Source organism: Copadichromis virginalis, linkage group LG17 (genome assembly GCF_057382275.1).
Source record: "Copadichromis virginalis isolate Kocher_CV1m ecotype Utaka linkage group LG17, C_Virginalis_male_GT1.1, whole genome shotgun sequence".
Taxonomy (NCBI): Eukaryota; Metazoa; Chordata; class Actinopteri; order Cichliformes; family Cichlidae; genus Copadichromis; species Copadichromis virginalis.
In genome coordinates, this window is record NC_140634.1 from 6,120,091 (window position 1) to 6,135,592 (window position 15,502).

General features: G+C 42.1%; 1 pseudogene across 1 annotated transcript in view; it reads left to right on the forward strand.

Moving 5' to 3' along the window:
* The window catches only part of LOC146688883 (prestin-like), a 45,740-nt pseudogene extending 36,745 nt beyond the window's left edge, over positions 1-8,995 (forward strand). The window contains exon 26 of the transcript XR_014916043.1: positions 1,344-8,995. The product of XR_014916043.1 is annotated as a prestin-like (transcript). The remainder of the gene's footprint in view (positions 1-1,343) is intronic.
* Positions 8,996-15,502: the final 6,507 nt, after the last annotated feature.

Sequence of the window (15,502 nt, forward strand, 5' to 3'; positions counted from 1 at the left end):
CTCATACCCAGCAATGCACCACACCCACCCACAGCTCCGTAAGGGGAAGCAGCCCAGCAATGATTATCAGTTTTAGCCAAAGACAGGCTGTTTTGCCACTCGCTCATTGGAGATAAATTTTCTAAATGAGAGGAAAGCTGATGGGGTTTTTTGTTTTTTTCCCTTTAAACCATTGAGCATTTAGAGAAGAACAAAGGAGGAGCTGGGGTTTCCAACCCAGCCACGAAGGAATCTCAAGTGTCTATCTAATAAAGTCGCAATTAGACAGGCGTACTGTAGCGTAGGAAAACACATCTATGAATGCAGGCACACATATCCAAACCTCCTTGACTTACCTCTGATTTGGGTGTTTGCGCTTTCATTATATAAAAACTCTAAAGCATGCACTGTACATACACACACAGGTCCTTGCAGGGCAGTTATGCTGATATGGTAATGAAAGAGGAGAGACGGCGCTTATCTCAAATCCTCCAAATCCCAACCCTTTCCCCGTCTTCTCTCCTCCTCTTACCCTCTTCTTATTCTCCTCCCATAACCCCATCCGGACACTCCAGATATTAATTTTTCGGTGCAATAAAATACAAAATTATAAATCATTGCCCAAAATTCTGTTTTTTGAGCAATGCGCACCAGGATTATATGCTGATGACAATTAAGCAACCTTGTGGGGCTTTTATTCAAAAACAAGGTCATAATCAGTGTCTTCAGGGCTTGAATGGTTACAGATTTAATATAAAATGCCAGTTTGGTTCAGTGTGCCCACGTGTGTGTGTGTGTTGGAATGATGTTTATGTGCATGTGTACCATGCAGACATTTATGTTGCATATTGTGTGTGCATGTTTTTGATCGTTTCGTGACACTGAGGGGGGGATATAATGCAATGAATGATTAGTTCCTCTTTGAAGGCTCATTGTTTCTCTAATAAATGCTTAGATTTTTTAAAATGCAGATACAGAAGACATACGGGGGATGAAACATAAAAAGCTCAGCCCACTAAATTTATAGAAACAGATGCATAAAGTGCCACCAGTTTTTCTAACAGTTTCAGAAAAGTGGACTGCTTCCCCTTCAGGTTCATCTCCTTGTGCACCTCTGGACGTTTTCCAGAAGGCGAATATTTCCATGGTTTTTTTTGTTGTTTGTTTTGTTTTGTTTTTAAAATTTTTGAGAAGCTGTTATGCAAACAACATTTCAAAAACCAAAACTGAAAAATAATGAGCCTTCAGGTGAACAGTGCAACGTGTGTTTGTGCGTGAGTGCTTAAAGCGCCGCTCTGTGTCCCCCGGGCTGTGTTAACGCTCCCGCCGTGTGTTGTTGTTGTGTGTGTGTTAAACACATGCAGTCCCTATCCTTGCCACAGTGGTCATCGGATTGCTCTGCACCGGTGGATACCTGGTCTGGCGCAACTGGCGGCGCAAGAACACCAAGAGCATGAACTTCGACAACCCAGTGTACCGCAAAACCACAGAGGATGACGACGACGAAATCCACATCGGGCGTCAGAGCGAGTCCATCGGTCACGTCTACCCAGCAGTGAGTGGCAGCCACAGTCAGCCATTCATAGCGCTTCCTCTAGGGGGCGGCGTCACAGACAACAACTCTCACTGGTATTCGGGGGCGCCGATGCTCTCGAACGCTAAGTGAGAGGTACTGCGGAGGAAAGGAAGAGGTGTGAAATATTTGGAAAATGGGAGTTGGCACGAGGGTTTGGAAAAGCCCGTTTTCTTGTACATGTCAGCCTGGTGGAAAGAAAGAACAGGCTCGCACACGTTCACATATCATTTTATTTCTTTATGTTTTTGAAGTAATTACCGAACACACCTGTCACGCGTACACGTAAACCCTCGACACACATTTCGTTCACCTTCAGCGACCATATTCATGCGATACATCCCTGCTGCCGACCCGCCATCCCATTTATTTGTGCATCGTGTTAGTGTTTTTGGTTGTTGAAGTGAGTGATCCCCATTTCCTGACAAAACCCTTGTGCACAGGCAAAGCATTATTCCTTTGCTTCAGAAAGGTTCAGCAGCCAAGAAATCATGATTAGTGCAGATGAGATGCAAAAAAAGAGAGGTGAAAGAGGAGTTGCTCTATAGCCACTGCTCACAAATAAATTGGACATGTAGAGTAGATAGTTGCGTCATAGCATTGAACTAATGCGATTTTGTTTTGAGGTCACACAAAATTTGAAAAAAGGAGCACAAATCAGGATGAAGGACTCTCTCGAAATACAATTTATCTTGCAGAAACCATAAATCTCAGCAACGCAATTTCAGGATTACCCTGATGACTTCCCATTGATGTATATGCAGTTTTAAAAGTCACTGGAAGCGGCATTTTCTACAAACCCTGGATACAGTGGCAGCTGCAACACGTAGCAGTAAAGTAAAATGCCCTTAAATCCAGACTGTGCGTCATTAGGAGTTTATGACATTTACCGAATATGCTTCTTGTTTTGGGTGTCAGAGAGCAAGCGGCGAAGGGCAGCCAAAAAGCATAAAGGAGGGAGGGCGAGACGGGAGTATAGCGCTTTGATCTGTTGGCATGGTAACACAGATTTCTTTGTGTCACCCCGGAGAGAAAGAAGGCAAAGAATTCTGGGTATCACTGGCATGATGACAGGCGGGAAGCACGCTCAGACAGACACTGAAACAGGTGCACGACTGAGTCATTTTAAGATTCAAGGTCGAAGTAACAACCTACCCTCGCGGAACGAGAGAGGGGGCTTTACTCCTTCTCTCTCGTTTTCCCAGTTTTATTACAAACATTTGTACAAATCTTATGTATTGCCTTTTATCTCTTTAGTGGTTTTCTTCCTCTTCTTTTCTCGTCCTAACTTTTTCTTGCCCTTTGTCTCAGTGTGGCAGCTCGGGCAGCCAGAGAAATCAGGCTTGCATTATGTGGGCCAGACTTTCGCAACCGTAGGCAGGCAGCCTGCATTCCTCGCTACGAGCAGCCAGGGAAGGAGGGGACAAACAACACGTTGGGGGGGGCTGAATTGGAAAGAAACGAAGACGAAGGTTGGGGAAAGGAGGCAGAATAGTGAGAGGGTATCACATAACAAAGCTGCCATTTTTCTTCTGGGTTCCACCTAGACTGGAATCTTGTCTCCCTTTCTCCTCTTTTTCCACTGAGCTTCTCTATTTTCATTCCCCGCTGTTCTATCTCACTTCCTTCTCCTTAACCAGCCTGTTGTGGTAACGGTCTTTTTATCTGCTGTTTGCAGCGCGTGGCACTCAGTCTGGAGGATGATGGCTATCCCTGAGGGAGGAGGGGGATGCAGCCTGCACCCCTGCGCTCCCATACTGGCCCCCTCCTCTCACCACAGCCTCTAGACCACTACAATGAGGCCAGTACAACGCAGAGGAGAAAAGAAAAGGAGACCTCATTTTGCCTCCCTGTTTTTAAAGAGCAGGGATGACATGTACACCTGTTAAAGCCCACCTCCATCTCCTACCGTCTCCACTGGAGTAACACTACTACCATTATTAGCTACTACTACTACTATTAGTTTAGTAGCCTCTGCTCCACTCCTCTCTTCTCTCTGCCTCTTGTTAGCACCAGTGCTACTCAAAATGCTGCTTGATGATGATATTGTCCATACTAACCTCATTCAGCTGTCTCAGTGCACTTTGTAAATAAAAGGATTTCTGGCTGCCGTGCAAGCAGGAGAAGGCGGCGTGCATCATTTTAAATTCCTCGTGCTTTCACTGTATTTATTTCTGTTGCGTTTGCTGTTGTAAATATGTGACCAGCACCTCTCAGTGCACAGCAAGTTTGGAAGGATGGTGCAGTACAGTGGCAAGCAAGGACGCTGTATTTCTTCATTGTCATGTAAAGAGACCTTTTTGAAGGGGTTTGTTGCAGGGGGGTGTCATCCTTTTTCACACCTAGTCCCTCAAATTTGCCCTTTCACTTACTGTAAAGCTAAATATAGCCAAGGAGAGGAAAACTGATGAGGTCGTCGTACATTTAGAGGTGATTTTGGGGATAAAGGAGACTTTTTTTCTTTCTTTTTTTTTTCCCTTTGCAATTGGAGGGTTTGTGCTACCAGAGGGTAGTGCCTCAAGGCTGAAAGCAGCAGGGTAGAAAAGGCAAAGGATTATGGGTAATCCCCTGGCCTCTGCCATCAGAGGTGTACATACAGTCAATAATGAACTTGGGATTGTTTTCCTGTTTGCACTGAGTAGCAAGAATCCCACATGTGTTTCTGAGTCTTCATTTGCATCTGCCAGCGTCAATATTCTAGCAGCGAGAACATATTCTTTTGAATTGATGCAGGGAATTGGATGTTAAATAGTTGTTTAGTGATCGGATTTAAAAACATGTAAGTGCATGCTGCACTTGCTGTATGGGAATCCTGGAGGAAATGAAGAGTGAGATGACAAGCTCATCACAGCAAGAAAACACAGAGGTGTTTGACTTTGAGTGACCCCTTAAACATCAGTCCCAGCTGGAGTTTTTTGTTTGTTTGTTTTTTGGGATGAGGTGGGGTGGGGGGCTACCTTTACTCCCCCTTTTTAACAATGCAGCTGTGTGTTTTCTGGATGTGATGCTGTATTTCTTATGTCTTGTCACCGTCTCTGTGCGGTGCGCAGATGAGTAACACACCGAGGCCGACTGAGCTGAGCGCTGATTTGAAAAATGGGACCTGATCTTCCTTGGCTTGCTTCGAACCAGCTTCCAGCCTATTGAATCAGTTGCGATTCATGCCAATGAATATTGTAATAATTGCTCATCTTGTGCTGGAATAGGGAATCACTAGAATAGCAGAACTGTTACAAGTAGTCGAGGCAAATTGCCAGCGTTCTTATTCAGGACATCGTTTAGTGTCCTAATTGAAAATTTGACAGTTTTAAGCACAGTTAAAACACATTATATACTCTGTAAGGCAGTTTTGGATGGTCTAAACTATAAATACATGAAACACTCGTCTTCCACTCTTGCCTAATGAATCTGATCAATGCTGCATGTAAGATCCTACATATTGGACTAGTAAATCCAATATGACTAAATAACACACACACACACAAGTTCCCAATGCAAATGTTAAAGTCTTCCATCCTAGACTCAGTACGGTCTCAGATTATGTATTCATGCAACAGTTGATTAATGACGGTTATTATTCATGGATTTCACTATTTCTTGGAAGGCTTAGCTTCAGCGTAGAAGCTCAGATAACCACGAGGGAGGAACAGAAAGGCAAGGAAAACAAAGATGAAAGGTGGTGTAGGGCTTGACTGCCAGAATTTATACGCCGCCATATGTGAGCAGGTTTGTACTTGGAAGATGAACGGTGGGTCGTTTGTTTTCCCGGATTTCTGCCAGTGTTGGCATCGCCGTATTCTGACAGTCGCTCCTCTCGCCTCCCTCGAAAGGATGGCACTCTCTCCTCTCAGTTTATGAAGCACAGTTGTGTGAACTGTGTGTGACAAATAGCAAGCTAGACAGGTAAATCGTAGTCCTCTCCAGCAGCGCGCTCCCCCTACATCCATCTAACGGAGGAGGATCGAGCGCAAGGGGGAGGCCATCTCCCTTCATCTTCACCTTGTACAGATGAAGAAAAATGTAATGCACTGCACAGTGGGGAAGATTGGGACTCCACTCAGCATGACGTTAGACTGGTTTGTTAGTTTCCACCAGTGACTGCTTTTTAGGCCTTTAAGAATTGACATATATTGAACAGATTTGATTAAACACTGAAAACAATGATGTAGATTAGCCACTGCAGTTTTCATGCGTATAGGATCCAGTTCCCAAAGGAGAGATTAGGTAGTGATGGAAAAATCTGGATGTAAGCTATCTTTGTGAATTTAAGATTAAATAAATCACAGCTCCCTGAGCTGAGTCAGCTCTGCGTGCCAACACTTTCCTTCATGTCCATGTTTGCTTCAGGTCTAATCGAGTTCCATGCTGGAGGTGGGGGGTGCAGGTAGGAGAATAAATTGCTTATTTATTGAGGTGTAGGAAACTTATTATGGCTACAGTGTGAAGACAGATTGGCTGGTCCACTGTGTGGTCACCTCAAGAACATTCGTCTATTCTGAAGGACATTGAAAGAAGTCCGGAACAGTTCTGTAACTATTCAAGGTAGTAATTGTAGTGGCAATGGAGGGCTTACTGTGACCATAGGCTCTCTAGACATCTGCTTCACTGTTGTTCCATATTTACAAGACTATTAAGGGACTAACCACTGGTGTGATGTCGGCTATAACAGCTTTTTTCCTCTAGGTCAGATAAGCTTAGAGTGCACTGGGTCACTATTTGTTTTTTAGTTCAGTATTGATCTAGTAATCGCTGCTTTAGAGAACAAAGTGCAACATTATAAACGATACTGTGAGTTCTTTAACAATTAATGGGGAAATATACTGCACTAAAATGAACTTTTTCCTTGTAGACTGTGTTTACTGAATTGAAAATGTTGATGTACGTCTAAAAATGTCTTGCTAGTAAACTTGAAATCTTTGAGAAAAATGAGTTAATTAAATGAGTTGGTCTTGGCATTGTTGTGTTGTATGGATTTCTGAGTTACTGGAACTCACTACCTTTTGTTGAAGGAAGAAAACAGGGTACATTTGTTCTGGTGAAGTGAACGCTTTGCTATTTTACTTTTAACACAGAATCAATGCTGTCACCTAGAAATGACATTTATATGGTACTTAATACTAAAATGTTATCTGAAAGGCCGATTTTATTGGTTGATGTTGCATAGTTTGTCCACTAGAGGGCGCGTCGCAACTTCCCTGTTGGCGGTACTGCCACACACGCAACAAGCAGCAGATCCAAACAACATCAGGCCTTGTGTAAATGAGTAAACAACTACATATCAGCTGATATGAGTTTATCAAATTTAAATCAGCAATTTTGACTATTGGTTTTAAGAATTAAGAATTCTATATCGTTCAGACGCTTGTAGATGCTAGGTTGTTTTGTCTTTTTGTTTTGTTTGTCTTTGAAGGAGAATACATTATGGTTATATACTAGAATTGGCAATCAGATGTTCAAGGTGAACAGATGGCATACAAAACAACAGAAGAGCTATTTTCCTTTCTGTTTTAGAGCTTTTAGTTGACTGCTGCTCAAACAGCTCTCACCTACAGTCCAAATAGAAACCAGAGCTAATATTTACATATATCATATCAGAACTATATAAAAGGACTAATATGGTCCCTTTATATGTATAGACGCCTACAGCTACTACATATAAAATGTGTTGCTAGAGACTGTGTTTTGCTTCAGTGTAGTTTCTAGGTGACAGGATTGAAATGAATATAAGTTGTTATTTTATGTAGAATGCATACTGTTTACACCAGCAAAAGCATATGTATAGGCATATTTATAATATTTAACTCCTTGATATTTAACTCTATTTAACTCGTTCACTGATTGAGAAAACAAATATTCAGAACAATCCCAATGGACATCTTAAGTGCATAAACTGTGCAAATTGTTACTAAATCGAGGGAGGAAGTTGTTGCTTGTTATCAGCGTAAATAGTAAATACTAACAGTCCTGATAACCCCGATACAGTCTTCCTGATCTGTGCTCTCCATTTTATCGTACTGTTGCTTGTCTTTTCCTTTTCTGAGCGGAGACCTTACGTTGCTTTAACCACAATGCTCTTCTCACATCGCTCCACCGCTTCATCTCCTCGAGCACTGTATCAAATGTAATTCCAACTGTGAGTTTTAAAGTGTTTCTTTGGCTGTCGCACTGTTGAATTTTAGCTTCGAGGGCAAAGTCCACGCTGTTGTTTCTGTGCACTCTCATTCGCTTGCAACCCTCTCATCTTCATCTCACCCATGAACATCTTTCCTTTGGCAAGGGCTCTCAGTCTTTGGGTAGACAGGCACACAGTGGAAGAATTAAAGAAAAAGAAAACACTGGAGGAAATAACCTGAAACAACAACAAAAAATAATAAGGAAGTCCCCAGAGATAGAAAGAAAAATGTGAACCAGCAAACCGGTGAACAATCACACTCAGCTTGGAGAAGCGGCCTCCCCCTTGAGCTACAGTTTTGGACTGTGGAAGGAACCCTCAGTGACTCTACTTGGATGGCACTTAGCTTTTGTTGACCCAGTGACTTTCCTCGATACACTGACTCCTCTTTTTGTTATGTGGGGAGGTTTTTTTTGGACTGTGTAAGTGAGTTGTAGTTGTTGCTCTCCTCCTTTCTCTGTCTCTCCCTCTCTATCTCCTCACCAGACTATTTCTAGTTTCATGTGTAATCTACTTGATGTTTGATTACTTGAAGGGGCAGCGTTCAGTTGCCTAGATTTTTCGAGCACTCTGTGTAAAATGAAGGCTTTCGGGAAAGAAGGTGATCTTTGTGTAAATCTTTTCATGGCTCGGGATGATGATGATGATGATATGTACAGGGGGAATGTTTTGATACGTTTTTATGGTCCTTCCACAGTCAAACAAGATGAAGAAATTGAAATAAAATCTAAGGCTCCAGATTTTTTTTTTTTTTTTTTTTTTTTGCAAAACTGTCCACCTACATTTTCTCAGAAATCTTGCTGATATGTCTTTGTCTGCAAGGAAAGATAAAAAAGAAAAGAAAAGGAAAAAAAACCATTCGGGCCTCTAACCATTCCTCAGCCATAAGACAGGCATTTTTTCTTTATGCTGTTTGTTGCACAAAACTTTTCAAAAAGCCTTCTGCACTGTGTAAAGAAATAACGTTCTTTGTAAGGGAGGAAATAAAAGTGTGGTGGGGTTGGGGCTCAAGGGGGGTGTCCAGTGAGTGGTACAGTCCAGTGGTTTTGAATCCTGACTTGTAAATAATACGTTTTCATACTGCAGAAATCTTTTGATAATGTTTTAAATGTATCTGTAAAAACAACAACAGCGGCAAAAAAACGGAGAAAAAAGATGTACATAAACTTCTGGGGTAAAAGGAGTGTAGACGATATATGAATTTATTTGTACACACGAGCACTGGATTTCTTTACTACTTGATTGTAACTAAAATTTAATAATCTGCCAAAGTGTTCCTGTATTACTTTCACTTCCATTTGTTCGTTTCTGTTTTACTTTCCTGCTTTTTAACAGCAATGCGGATTTTTAGAGTTTCCACTGTATTTAATTCTGTTTAAATTTAATTCGTCTTTTGTTAGTTTGGTTTTTTTTTTGGGGGGGGGGGGGGGGGTATTTTGGGGTTTTTTTAAAGTGGGGATGGGGGGGGGGGGAGGAGGAGGAATCATTTTAATTTATTGGTGCCTTGTTTTGTGCTCCTGTACACTTCTACTCTGTTTTTCTGTCTTCTGTGTCTGTTTGAGGGAGGGAGGGGGTGGGGGGGGGCTGGGTGGTTAACTGGGGCGGGTTGTTGAGGGGGGGGGGAGTGTTGACAACTTAGCAACTTCTGTACTTACATTGAATATCTGTACTGTATGCCAAAATGGTCTCACTCACGTTTCTATGAAATCAAGCTGTTGATAAATATCTCTATATATTGATATATTAAATTTATAAAAACTGTCCAACCCTTTAGTGTGAATACTGTTTTCATTTGTATTTGTTTCTTCGTTTCTTTGTCTTTCTGTATGGGCTGACAACTTGTGCAGGCTGTGAAAGCTACTGTAGGTTGCAGCATAATGTATTAATCAAATTTATTACTCTCACTCTTCTTTGCAACTTTTCCTAACACTAGTTTCATCCATCCATCCATTCGCTTCCGCTTATCCTTTTCAGGATCACGGGGGGCGCTGGAGCTTATCCCAGCTGTCATAGGGCGAGAGGCGGAGTACTCCCTGGACAGGTCGCCGGTCTGTCGCAGGGCTAACACACAGAGACAGGCAACCATTCGCACTCACATTCACTCATTCAAAAGTAAATGTCTTAAAACATCTTGACTCTAGGATTAGAAAACTTTACTGAGGATTAATGTGCAGCTCCAAAAAGTAAATAAAGGAACACTTAGAAACACATCAGATCATGCTGGATGTCTATACTGACGTGAACTGCGTAATGTGTTAGGAATCAAAGGATGCCACATGGTTTAATGGCATCCCAGGTGATTCTTTTTTGGTTTTTGTGGGTTTTTTGGCCCTCACATGCTTGTATGCATGCCTGACAATGCTGGTGTCCTGGAGGATCTCCTCCCAGATCGTGACCAGGGTATCGCCAACCTCTTGGATAGTCCGCAGTGCAACCTGGCAATGTTGGATGGATCGAAACATCCCAGTCAGTGGTATTAATACCCTTCCTGCAGTAACTGCATGCATGCTCTCGCCACACGGGGACAGGTATTGTTGTACAGGAGGAATCAACTGGAACAGAGTAGTGTTTGAATAGTACAGGGCGTCAGTGGTAGACCTGACAATTCTGCACAGGGCCTCCTAAAACTTTTTTTTTTCACACCAGTGACCTGCTGGAGGTCATTTTGTCACACTAGTAGTGCTCATTTTGTTCCTCCTTGAACAAAGGTCCAAATACCGCTCCTGCTAAGGGGTTAAGGATCTTCTGAAGCCTGTTCCAGCTCTCCTAGAGTAACTGTCTGTCTCCTGGAATCTCCTCCATGCTCTTGAGACTATGTTGGGAGTCGGACTACGTGTGCAACCTCAGCAGGGTTCAGATATTGCCTCATCCTCCCAACAGAGACAGTGACCATAGCCAAATGCAAAACTTGTGAAAAAACAGCCAGAAACAATGATTAGGGACAAAATCTCAGTGACCTCCACCTGTAAAACAATTCCTGTTTTGGGGGTTGTCTCATTGTTGCCCCTCTAGTGCACCTGTTTTTAATTTCAATAACAACAAAGCAACTGAAACAAATTTTAAAATGACCCTGTGGTTTTAGGACAATAAATCATCTTTCTGCAAAAACAGCACTTGCCAGAAAATTTAAGTGCTTATAATCAAAGATGTTTTTCTAACCACCAGGTATAGTAGGACTGCGAGAGTATATAGACAGACACTACAGTGAATTCACATACACAGGTCATTTGGATGTACTCTGTTGATTATACAGTACGGGTGTAGTAAAGAAGTTACAGCTTTGAGTCATGGCAGAACTCCCCAACCCGCCCACCCAAAATGTGTTTCTGGCTCCTGCCAGCTTGTTCAGGAAAACTGAGTAGTGAGGTTTTTTTTAACTGTGCTAAGTAACATTTATTCTTCATTCACATAAAGAGTGTACAGTGTACACCAGGAGTTGTATAAGTCAAAGACAGAAATTTGGTCGACTGAATTGAATAAAATTGAATGCAATTCTGAGCTAAATAAGCAGATTCTTTAGAAAGGGTTTACATCAGTGTCGTCAGGGTGTGCTTTTATGACTTCTATTAAATTTTATTGTCCAGAACAGAAAATAATGCGCTGTGATCAACGATTATGTGCAGACCTTTATGGTCAAAACATGTTGTCTCAAACTGAGCCAAAAGCAATGAGACGTTTTGTGTTTTTGGCGTTTTCTTTTAGGGCATTGAGTTCACTCAGTGCAGATGCTTTGCATTTGATATATTTACTTTGAAAACTCATTTGAGAAATGAATTCCATGCTCTTTCACTTCACTTCTTTTGTTGTCTAACCAGCACTCCCATCAGGATGTGGACCTGCCATGCCTTTGATATCAAAGACCACTTCACTTCCAGCATAGGTATGAGTTAGTGATTAATTCAATATCATTTATACAGCACCAAATCACAACAACAGTCGCCTCAAGGCGCTTTATATTGTAAGGTAGACCCTACAATAATACATACAGAGAAAACCCCAACAATCATATGACCCCCTATGAGCAAGCACTTTGGCGACAGTGGGAAGGAAAAACTCCCTTTTAATAGGAAGAAACCTCCGGCAGAACCAGGCTCAGGGAGGGGCGGGGCCATCTGCTGTGACCTGATGGGGTGAAAGAAGGAAGACAGGATAAAGACATGCTGTGGAAGAGAGACAGAGATTCATAACAAGTATGATTCAATGCAGAGTGGTCTGTTAACACATAGTGAGTGAGAAAGGTGAATGAAGAAGAAACACTCAGTGCATCATGGGAATCCCCCCGGCAGTCTACACCTATTGCAGCATAACTAAGAGAGGATTCAGTCTCCTGATCCAGCACTATATGCTTTAGCAAAAAGGAATGTTTAGAGATAAATAGTATTGCCTATGGCCACCTAAAATAAAACGAAATGAAATAAGCTTGAAAGAAGGGGTTTTGTGTGTCCTAAAGGGTGTTAAAACCTCCAAACATCTTTTTTCTCCTTTCTTTTCTATGTGCTAAAATATATATGATACATGGACACTGGAGATACTTGCTCTTTGTCCATGTTGTCGGGCTCACAGAGAAAAGAAAAAGACAAGTTTTTCTAAAGGTTAGCAGGAATGATCGGGTAAAATGGACTTGACTGTGTAATGGGGGGAAGGAAAGGAGATAGGGGACTTTTCTAGTCTATGGAGACATTTGTGGAGTGACATTTCACTCGGAGTTTGATGGATGAGCCAGCAAAAAGAGTTGGCACTATTTGGCCTAAGAGTTGTTCCGGCGTTGCTGTTGCTCTTCATTGAGGATTCAACCTGTGTTTGAAATGTGTGTTTTAAATCAGCTCTTGGCCTCGAGAAGACTTTGATTTAAAAACAAGTGTCCTTGGCATAACATTAGTCAGGATTGTTGACCGCCACCTTGAAAACCACAACATGCTGAGACTTTCCATGGCTAGATATCAATTTGGCAGGAAACAGTAACATTATGACTTTCCTGCTTTCCCTTCTTTGGGTTTTGTGATTACTCCCCTTGCTGGAGTGGGCGCTGTCTTAGCTTCTCATTAGTTTATCTCAAAATTCTCACACTCTTAAATAAAGAGAGAAGAGGCCACGCAAAACTGATCCAGGAACACAAACAGGATTTTTCCATTGATCTTTTTGTTACTAATGCACCTGGTGTCTCTAAGGCCTTTATTTTATTATATAAAATTCCAGAGGCGCATTGCTAAGATAAAACAATCATTACACAGCTAAAGCTTTCTGTGGTCCCCTGGGGATTGGCGCTGATTCCAGTAAGGGCCATAAAGTGGGAAGAAGCCTCAAACAATTAGCCAGTCTGTCACAAATTGACACATTAATGCATGTGGGAAATTTAAACCTTTTATATTCATCCACCTAAAAGCAGTCCGTCTACTTTCATGGTGGAAAGAGGTAGAAAATCCAGATTTTTCAACACTATCCACACTACTAAAGAACATATTAATTTTCTCTGTTTGACCTGCTAGAATCCCTCGAGCAGTCGACTTTCACAGCGCTGTGGTGGCAATCCAGCCTCACTCCACACCTGCAAGCTACCGCTCTCATTTTCCCTCTCTCTCTCTTCAACTATTTCCCTCTCCTCTGCTAAATGGAGCTCATGTCGGACTCTATTAGCTACCATTCGGAGTTAGTAGGGCATCCAGGTGTCTGAGTGCAAAAATCTCCTCTCTCCACCTGTCACTTAAAATGAATAAAATATTTGGGGTGCCTGGAGTGACACCTGTACTTATGAAAATGAAGTAGCACAGCTGACCTCAATGTCTAACCTCCCTCGCTCTCTCTGGAAAACTGTTTTGTCTGAAATTTTGGCAAAATTTTAGGTACAGATTTCCTGAAGTATCTTTTCAAACTGAATTCTTTAACATCAAATCATTATGTAGTTGTGCTAGTACTCTGTGTGCCTGCACAGTACATTTTAAATGAAACAATGACGATATTTTTTAAATGTTCCACCTTAATTTCATTGCTAACTGGTGAGGAATTACAGCCATGTTTCCACACTGAGGACAGTTCAGTCAAAAGATGCTTTTATGAACGGGAGTGCCCCACTTAGTGACTGTTTATGAATTATTGCAGACAAATACACTGAATCTGATTGTGGAGTCAATTCCAGATTTGAAACTGCAGCTGTTAAACCATATGAGGCAGTCAAAGGACCTGTTAATGTAAATGACAAAGATATACTGCAAAAACAAAACATCAGAGACAGTGGAAACATTTGGAGTGTCTGAATGAGCACATACGCGACAAAATGAAACGCACACCTTGGCATAAAGACCTAGACATCCATGGAAGATGCAAAGAAATCCTTTTTCTCTCCAGCAGTTAGTCATAGCATTATCTATATCTTCAATGAAGAGAAGACTCAGTGAAGAAGTGCAAATAAAGAGGGTTCACAACAACAACAAGTCTTCAAAGGCTTCACGAATTAAAATCCCAGAAACATCTTTAAAACCCTGGACCTGCTTTCTTTGGACAGACAAAACAACCTGTATAAGTATGACAGCAAGAAAAAGCATGTTTATGAGCTTAAGTTAGCCATTATTTCTTTAGGCAGGCTGTATGCTTTGCTGCCCCTACTGGCACTCTGCTAATGTCTGACCCCAAAAGGTACCCTGTGCATACTTTGGCTAAGGTTTTGACTCAACAGCAGCATCTGGCACAGATGGCAGGAACACAACAAGACCCAGGCTGCTAATCTGATTGCCTCTTTCCGACCAAAGACCAACTAATCTGCTCTTTTATTTTCAGATCACACACTTGGAAACATAGTGACACACTGCTGGATCTGTGTGCTTACATTTCACTAGTAACTCTCTTTTGATTATTCTACGTTACTGCCTGCTCTTGCTCAGCTCCCTTATTTCTTCTCCTCTAATTATCATCCTGTCTTCCATTGTTTCTGCCACTGAGAAGCAGGTTTATGGTGCTCCTGCGTGAGAATAATTTCACAGGATTAACAATTGAAGTGTTTCACAGCCATCGCATTAAAACTTAATTGTAAAGAATCATGCTTTTCAGCCCTTTCAATTTGCTTCAGTTTATCCCCTCATATCCTTCCCCGTGCTTTCCCTCTTGCACCGTCTTTCACCCTGGTCTCTCTTGGTCCATTTCATTTTACCTCCATCAGCGTTTTTGCTGCTTCCTACTTTCCCGCCGTGGCATCATTTGTTGCAGTGGTAAGGTGTTTCTGCTTTGGGAAGCTTGCTTTTAATATGCCACATCTGGCCTCATAAAGTTGTTGCGATGAAGTCTGTCTCTGTTTAAAAATGCAGTGAACACACAGCCGCCCCTCTGCCACTGTCTCCCTCCTCCCTCTGCCTCATGGATGACAGTTTCTATTATCTCCCGGACAATAAGTTGCACAGATTAGCCATGCGGGCAGACAGGGGAGCGGGGATATGGCATAGCACGTGTGTGCATTTGTGTGTGTGTTTTTTGTGATTGTATTTGTGGATTTCTGATTAACCGCTTGTGCAGCTCTCAGTATTTGTCTTTTCCATCTCTGTGTTCATGGATGTCCTCCCAGCTGGATGTGTACATGTGTCTCTCTGTCTAACTACATGCAAGTATGTGTGTTTCTGTCTGAGTGTGAATGTGAGTGTGCGTGTGTGTGTGTGTGTGTGTGTGTGTGTGTGTGTGTGTGTGTGTGTGTGTGTGTGTGTGTGTGTGTGTGTGTGTGAGAGAGAGAGAGAGAGAAGAGAGAGCTACCGTGCCTGCAGTGGGACACGCGAGAGGAGGAGTTGATGGGCTAAGTG